This window comes from Equus przewalskii, chromosome 26 (genome assembly GCF_037783145.1).
Source record: "Equus przewalskii isolate Varuska chromosome 26, EquPr2, whole genome shotgun sequence".
NCBI lineage: Eukaryota > Metazoa > Chordata > Mammalia > Perissodactyla > Equidae > Equus > Equus przewalskii.
The window spans coordinates 4,229,466-4,237,935 of NC_091856.1; the positions used below are offsets into that span (position 1 = coordinate 4,229,466).

Genomic DNA, 8,470 nt, shown 5'->3' on the forward strand with positions numbered 1-8,470 from the left:
AGGTCGGAAGAGGCAGAAAAATCTTTGAGGAATTAGTACCCAAAATATTTCCAAATCTGATGGAAAGGAAACACAGCCCCACAGGTCCCAGAAGCTCAACATACCCCAAATAGGAGGAACGCAGAAAGACCACACAAAGCACACTCTAATCAAATTGCTGTAAACCAGTGGTTTAAAAACAAAACCCAAAAAACTTTAAGCAGACAGAGGGGAAAAGACACGTTACCCAGAGAAAAGCAGATGAGAATTATAGAAGACTTTTTGTCATAAATTATCCAAGCCAGAAGACAACTGAATGACATAGTTAAAGTGTTGAAAAGGAAAAAATAAGTCAACCTAGAACTCTATATCCAGGAAAATTTCTTTCAAAAGTGAAGACAAAATAAAGCTGTTTTCAGACAAACAAAAGTTGAGAGCATTTATTGCCAGTAGACTGGCATTATCAGAAAAGTTAAATAAAGGAAGGACTTCAGGCAGTAGAAAAATGATGCCAGGGAAAAATCTGGATCTACATAAAGGAATGAAGAGGATCAGAAATGCTTAAGGCGTGGGTAAATATAAAAGACACTGTATAATCTCTTTTCATAATCTTTTAAAAAATAATTGACTATTTAAAGCAAAATAGTAACAGTGTGTAGAAGCAAATGTATGACAACATTAGCACGAAAGATGGGAGGGGAAAGTGGAAGGATACTGTTTCCATGTTCTTACATTTTACACGAAGCAATAACTATTATTTGAAGGTAGGCTGTAATAAGTTAAAATGTATGCTAAGCACCCTAGAGTATCTACTGAAAAGTAAAACAAAGAAGTAGAGCCAATAAGCCAACAGAGGAGAGAAAACGAAATCATGAAAATAGTGCTCCATTACTCCAAAAGAAGGTAGGAGAAGAGGAAAAGTAGAAAATGGAAAAAAGAACAAATGGAGCAAAGAGAAAACAAACAGCAAGACAGTAGATTTAAACTCAACCATGTCGATAACCATATCAAATCTGAGTGGTTTAAACACTCCAGTTAAAAGACAGATAGTCTCAGATTAGATTAAAAAACAAAAAACAAAGCAACCAACTATACGATTTCTACAAGAAATCTACCTTACATGGCAAAGGAACCCATCAACAAAATAAAACAACAACCTACCAATTGAGATGAGCTAGTTGGAATTCATACATCCAATAAGCGGTTAATATCTAAAATATATAAAGAATTCATAAAACTCAACAACAAAGAAACAAACAACTCAATTAAAAAATGGGCAGAGGATCTGAATAGACATTTTTCCAAAGAAGATATGCAGATGGCCAACAGGTACATGAAAAGATGCTCAACATCACTAATTATTAGGGAAATGCAAATCAAAAGTACAATGAGATATCACTTCACACCCATCAGATAAAAGACAGGAAATAACAAGTGTTGGAGAGGATGTAGAGAAAAGAGAATCCTCATACAGTGCTCATGGAATGCAAACTGATGCAGGTGTTATAGAAAACAGTATGGAAATTCTTCAAAAAATTAAGAACAGAACTACCACATCATCCAGCCTTTCAACTGCTGGGTATTTATCCAAAGAAGAGAAAATACTAATTCAAAAAGATATATGCATCCCTATGTTCATTGCAGCATTATTCACAATAGCCAAGACTTGGAAACAATCTAAATGCCCATTAATGGATGAATGGATAAAGAAGATGTGGTCTATATACACAGTGGAATACTACTAAGCCATAAAAAAGACAAAATCGTGCCATTTGTGACAATGTGGGTGGACCTTGAGGGTACTATGCTAAGGGAAGTAAGTTAGACAGAGAAAGCCAAACACGATATGATTTCACTCATGTGTGGAAGACAAACCAACAACAACAAACACATAGATACAGAGAACAGATTGGTGGTTATGAGAGGTGAAAGGCGGTTGGGTGAAAAGGATAAAAGGGAAGATTTGTATGGTGACAGATGGAAACTAGACTTTTGGTGGTGAACACGGTGTAGTCTATATAGAAGTTGAAATATAATGATGTATACCTGAATATATATATAATGTTATAAACCAATGTGATCTCAATTAAAAAATAAATTAAAAAATAGAAAAAAGAAACCTACTTTAAATATAAAGAAATAAGCTAAAAGTAAAATGATAGAGAAATGATACCAGATAAACACAAATCAAAGTACAATGGGTCTTGTTTATCTAAAATACGGAAAGATTCCTTTGCACTCAGGACAAAATCATTGGTGAGAAACATTTTTAAAGTGCCATACTGATCTCTAAGCATTAGCCTTTGTCTAGAATAAAAGATAATCACACCAGTAGGTAGAATAGAAATATAACGGGAGCCCCAAAGGGAATCACATGTGTAATTTTAAGTTTCCTAATAGCCACATGTAAAAAAGTAAAAATAATAACGGTGTATACATGTCATTTACACTAGTCAAAACTCATAGGATGTATAAAGCCAAGATCGCAATCAGCTCACCTATTGCATTACCTTGGGAGTGGTAGCTATTACCTGTGTGACCCTATTTTTCCATATGGAAGCCCCCTGCAGGATTCCCTTATGACATTTTCTGAGGTGCAGAGAGCTAAGGAGACTGTGTTCCATTTTGCCTGGTACTAAGGAAGCTCCTGGGACATGGGACTTTCAGGTTTAAGACCAGGGCAGTCCCAGGTAAAGGGAGATGTGCTGATCTTACGCAGAGCCCATTTCCTGCTCAGCGCTTCCAGGGCACAGCTGGGCCCAGAGCAACCATCCGTTCCCTCAGCTGAGACCGGTTCCCACAGGAACTGGGGGGTTCTGGGCAGAGACACGTGTTGTGACAGGGGGTGAAAGCAGCTGGGAGGTCTGGGAGAAGGTAAAAGGATCTGACAGGATGGTGGCAGGGGCGCAGGGAGGGCGTGGAGAGGAAGCTGGAGAACGTGGTTGGGTCCAATCGCTGAGAACCTCTGACACCATGTTAAATAACCGCACATCATTGCATCTTGAAGGAAAAGCGGGGGCCCGCGAGAGAGTCTGAGCCAGAGAGCTGTCTTCAGAGCAGATGTTTACAAAGATTATCATAATTTATTCTGTTTTCCTCTTGCAAACTTAAAACACAGAGAATAGATAGAAAGAGACCTGAAAGAGAGAAATCAACTTCAGGACATGGACTTTGGTTGTAACTTGAAAAACTGTAAAAGGAAATTATGAGACAATAAGGAAAATGTAAACACTTACTGGATATTTAACGATATTAAGGAATTTGAAAAATTTAACCATGGTGGTGCTTTTTTAAAAAGGGAGGGGAGAGAAAAACGGTATTAATTCAAGAGCAGAGACAGACAAGGGGAGGGGGAGGGAGAGAGAGACAGTGAGCTTTGCCAGCCAGCGGACCCTCTCAAACCTTCCCCGCAGTAGCTGCGGAGTAAGGGGAGGAGTGGGGCCCCACCCCCAAACTGGCTCTTAAAGTCTAAACTCAACCTGACGTTCAAGGATCTCCATATCTCTCGGTGGCGAATCCATGCCTCAGGCTCTTGTCAGGGGACGATGTCTGCGGCAGAGCTCCTCAGATTTTAGGGGAGGCCCAGCTGTCCGGGCGACACGCCTTCTTTGGGTGTGAGGCAGCGTCTGGGCAGAAAGGATAGTAAGAGGATCATTGCGGGTATGTGAAAGGGAGAAGTCCCTCTGGTTGAGCCTTGGACCACAAGCTAGTCCTCAGGCGAACTTGCAGTGTGAGCTTGGCTAGGTCGGTCCCCTCTCTGAGCCCCAGTGACGGCATCTGCAAACCTCGCGAGGTGGCAGAGGCGCTCTAAGGGCCCTTGCAGCTGGGCCACCCTCTGAGTCCCCTCTTGGAGAATGCTGGCTGCGGGATCGGGCTGCAGAAGGCCCCACACACCAGGCCTTCACGGAGAGCCTGAGTCCGGGCACTGTCGCGCCCTGAGCAGGTTTAGCAAGCTCGGTCCCGCTGAGGGGCGGAACCCACGCGCAGCGGCCAATCACCGCAGACCCGGGACCGGGGCGGGGCTCGCGGGCAGCGGCGCCCAATCACCGCAGGCCTGGGGCCGGGGCGGGGCTCGTTGGCAGTTGCGGCGGCCGGCTGGCGCGGGTGTCCCGCGGCTCCGGAGCGCGGCCAGGACGTGGCTGCCGTGCGGAGCTTCCCGCGAGGCGCGCTGCTGCTGCGGCTCCCGGCCGTGGAAGGGGTCGTGGAGGGGGCATGGGGCCTGGCCCGGGAACTGCGATTGAGCGACGGCCGCAGCGGCCGCCTCAGCGCTCCAAGATGGCGCGGGCAGGGGCCGGGGGTGCGCGCGACCCCCGGGCCGGCCCCGCGGGGTGACCCCGCGTCCCGAGGTCCGAGCGGGCGGGGCGTGCTGGGCGGGCCGGGCGAGGACCGCCCCGCCCTCGCGTCCGCCGCCCCGCCGTCTGCCGGAGTGCGAGCGGCGCCCGCGTCCGAGGCCTCGCGCTGTCGCCTCCGGGCAGGGCTCCCGCCGGCGCTCGGCCTCCCCGCTCGGGCCTCTGTCCGGAGCGCGTGACGCGCCTTCGCCCCGACCTGTCGCGAGGGCGCGTGGGGTTGCGGACGCGCGGCCGCCGCCCGGGCCGCGCCAGGACGGGACCGACCCTGGGCTGGGCGCCGCCTCCCGAGTGCCGCGCCGCCGCCGCGCCCCAGACGGCGCCGGGTCCCAGACGGCGGGAGGCGGTGGAGGCCGGCGCCCCTGCTCTCGGCGGCCCGGAGGCGGGGCTCGTTCTCGCCGCAGGAGCGAACCGAGGGCGGGCGGGAAGCGCGCCGTGCTCGCGGAGAATCCCCGCGTGCTGGCCTCTCGGCGGTGCAGACTCCTGCCCGCGGGAGCTCTCCGCCTGGGAGGCGGGCACAGCAGGACGCAAGCGGCTCGAGTTCAAGGCAGAAGGGGCCAGAGGAGGTGAAAGGCTGTGGGTGCAGAGGGAGAGATGACGTCACCATCGGGTGGGAGGAAGAGTGAGTGATCCCCCAACGCTTCTGATGTTCCCTGCGGAGGGTGGGGTGTGACCTTATGCTGTGATCTCGGGATCCATGTGTCACGGCACCTGATGGTAGTTCTGTTTCTATTCAAGATGTCTTGTATGAACGAGGGGAAGGTGTAACACTACGGGCTAGGTTTCAGTAAGTTGGCATTTGAGGAATCGTGTAATAGTGAGCCTAGCATCCTGAAAAAGGATGTAAGGAATTTTTAGTAAAAGCAAGCGCCTATCTGGAGGAAAGTAATAAGAAGCAGGTTCTCTTCCCAAAGAAGTCTCTTGGCGCACACTGTAGAAAGCGCTGGGATTGGTGATAGACCAGATCTAACAGTCTATTCTGGTGTGCCGCTAAAAGTTCCTGTCTTGTATCCGCAGACTTAAGCAGTCTTTCATTAATCGTAGTTTTCACCGTGTGCTGTGTCTAGAAGTGAGACGATGTCAAGCAGGTGGTTTTTTATATGTTATAAATGTGGTTTAAAAGAGCAAAACAGATACTACAGAGGTTTGTTTATTCAAGAAACTCTTGAGTGCTGATTATATATCCGCCGCTGTTCTAGGTGCGGGGTTGCTGCTCTCAAGGAGCTTACAGGCTGGTGGAGGAGAGAGAGATGATGAACAGATAAATAAAATGATTTCTGTTAGGAATAAGTATGCTATGATGGAAACCATATGGTAACATTGGGAATTGTGTGAGTAGAGGGGCAGGGGTTCTTTACATAGTGATGGCAAGAGAAGTGATGGAGAAGGTAAGGTTCAGAATGGAGATCTGAAGACTTGTGAAGGTGCTGTCCTTAGGAGAGGCAGGGCTGGGGACGAGGAGGTGTGTAGGCACTAAGGCAAGAAGGAGCAGAAGGTCGTGTGGTTGCAGCATGGCACACGAGTGGGTGGGCTGGGGTGGATGGTGCTGAGGATTGTAGATTTTGTTGCATGTGCAGATAGAAACCAATAGACTTTTAAGCAAGAGGTGTGTGCTTTGGTTTATATTTTAGATGGCTCTGGCTACTGAAAGAAAAAAATTGATTGTAGTGGGGTGGGAGTAAAAGCAGGGTGCAGCAGTGGAAGCAGGAGAGAATGGTGACAGTAGAGGGGCGGGGTGGAGATAGAAGAGGAGAGACTCAAGATATGTTGCAGACAGGTTGCATGTGGAAAGTGGAGGGAAGGAGGGATTAAGGATTACTCATAGATTTTACTTTGAGTAACTTAGTGAAAAATGATACCATTTACTGAGGTCGAGAATATGGGGAGGAGAAGATTGGGGTTGGGGTGGGGGGAGGGACAGGGCTGAGGGGGCAGCTGAGCCAGGAAGAGAATCAGAAGTTCCATTTTTATGTTTAAGATGGGTCTTAGGAATAACTGCCCCAGGACCATTCCTTATTAAGCTAAATTTTATACCTGTCAGTAATCCATTGAGCACATATTTGTTAAGCTGTTAGTAGTGCCCGACCCTGTGATAGGCACTAGATATAAAGTGGTAAGCAAAAACAGACATGGTCTCTGCTTTCATGGAGTTTATGGTTTAGTGGTAAATTCAGACATTAAATTTCACCAAAAAGTGTATAATATCTACATTGCAAATATTATGTGGTTATATTAGTACGTATCCATTTATATTCTAAATCTGAAGAATATATTTCAGGAGAAATCATATGATTTAGGCAAGTATATAGCACATAAAACGAGGGATGCTTGTACTACAGGAAAAGTGTGGTATTGAGGGAAACATTCTGACCATGGACTGTACCACTGGGAGCCAGACATTCATCCTTCCGTGTCTTGTTCTGTAGATGGGAGGCCTGCAGCGTGGAGTGGAGAAGGGAATTATCCAAGAGTACTGGTTATTAGCATCTGAGAGGAGGACCTGGAGAGTCGTCTGCTTTAGTTATTTCATAATGATGAATGTCTGGGTTAAGCTTCCTGTGACCCCCGAAGGAGCAGAAAACAAGGTAGGTCAGGATTAGGGGGCCAGTTATGTAGCATCTAACAGGGAAGCGCGTGGAGCCCAGGGTAGGAAGTTCAGCACAGCCAGACTCCGGGGACTGCTGTGGGAACTGGAAAGCTGCCAGGAACCAAGCCTACTCTTAGAGGCAGTCTCTCTCTACCTGTAACTTCTCTCTGTGCATCTCTCTCCGCCAACAGCTTGCTCTTTCAGCTCACGGTTTCTGCACCACCATAAAACTCAGCTTCCCCAGTCCCAACTCGTCTTGACCTTATAGCTGCAGAGCCCAACACCACTGGCTGCACAGCTCTGTGCCTGAGTATGTGACTGAGTCCAGTGTATCTTTAGACGTAGGCCCAAAACTCACGATGTTCGCTGAATTGTGGGCTGGTCACCATACGAAATGTGGTACTAAAGTGGTACCCTGAGAGCAATAAGACTTTTTTCCTTTTTTTTTTTTTTATAACAAGGCATTGTATAACTAGGAAATTATTACTTATTAACCAATGAATAAAATTTTTTGAGCTGAGCACAGTGCTAAATGGGAACAAGAAGTTGGTAGTCAATCTGGGGATACCGTGTAAGTACAGACGTGAAGTGATTAGAGGAGAGTTAAGTGTTAGTTTCCAGTTGTGACTGGAATAGTAGGGCCTTTAATAACAAAAACAACATGGCTTGGGGTTGTTGGCGAAGAAAGGCTTCCTAAGAGTTGAGGTGGGATTTTAGCTTTGAAAGATGTTCGGGATTTAGGTCAGCAGGAAGAGGGCACTTCAGGCAGAAGGCTGTGTTCAAGGTAAATGCAGGCTTTCCTTGTCACAAAATAATGGAAGGTCAGGGAAGGGAAGGTGAGAAGACGACTGGGAAAATCTAGAATTGGAATAGCAGGAAGCCATCGTAGGCGCTTGATTAGAAGAGTGACATCACGAAAAGTCTATTAGAAAAATTGATCGGGCAATCATATTGGTGATAGGATCCAATGAATATAGTTGGCTGTTGCAGCAGTGCAGTATGCGGCAAGCAATGGAGAAGGGTATCTGTAATGTGTAAGTGATTCAGAAAAAAACAGAATATGTGTCTGTCTAGATAGAGAAAGCGGTTTGACAGGGTGTTAGCAATGTTGAATCCAGGGCGTGAGTAGGTGGATGATCATTTTACTGTTTGGCTCTTCCTTGGCCGATGATATCTTTTATTTGTATGCGCACAAACACGTATATGTTTAAAAGGATATGTGACAGTTGCAAGTGTGCATTTGTAAGTTAATGCAGTTTTCATTTAAACTTTTTTAAAGTGAATGTCAATTTCCAGGCTGTTTTAAAAATAAAACTTTGATTAAAAGTAAGATCAGATTCTCTATTAACATCTTTTCTTATTTAGAATGACCTTATTCCAGTGTCACCTCAGATTGGTTTTTTCCTTCTCAATAGTATAGGATATATCTGTGTGTGTGTATATATTCTGTTTTAGTAATTCTTGAGGAAGACTGATTAGAGGGAATCTTTATTTTCTTTAGAAAAGAAAACGAGAATAGCTTTTCATTAACCAAATTGAATATAGCTTTTGGGAAGCT

The 8,470-nt window shown here is 46.2% G+C and overlaps 1 long non-coding RNA gene across 1 annotated transcript; it reads right to left on the reverse strand.

Moving 5' to 3' along the window:
• Positions 1 to 2,166: 2,166 nt before the first annotated feature.
• LOC103540629 (uncharacterized) lies at positions 2,167 to 4,246 on the reverse strand. Its single transcript, XR_542288.2, has 3 exons — positions 3,765 to 4,246; positions 3,459 to 3,605; positions 2,167 to 3,116 (listed from the first exon to the last, which is right to left on the reverse strand). It is a non-coding gene; the product is annotated as an uncharacterized lncRNA (long non-coding RNA).
• Between the last annotated feature and the right edge of the window lie 4,224 nt (positions 4,247 to 8,470).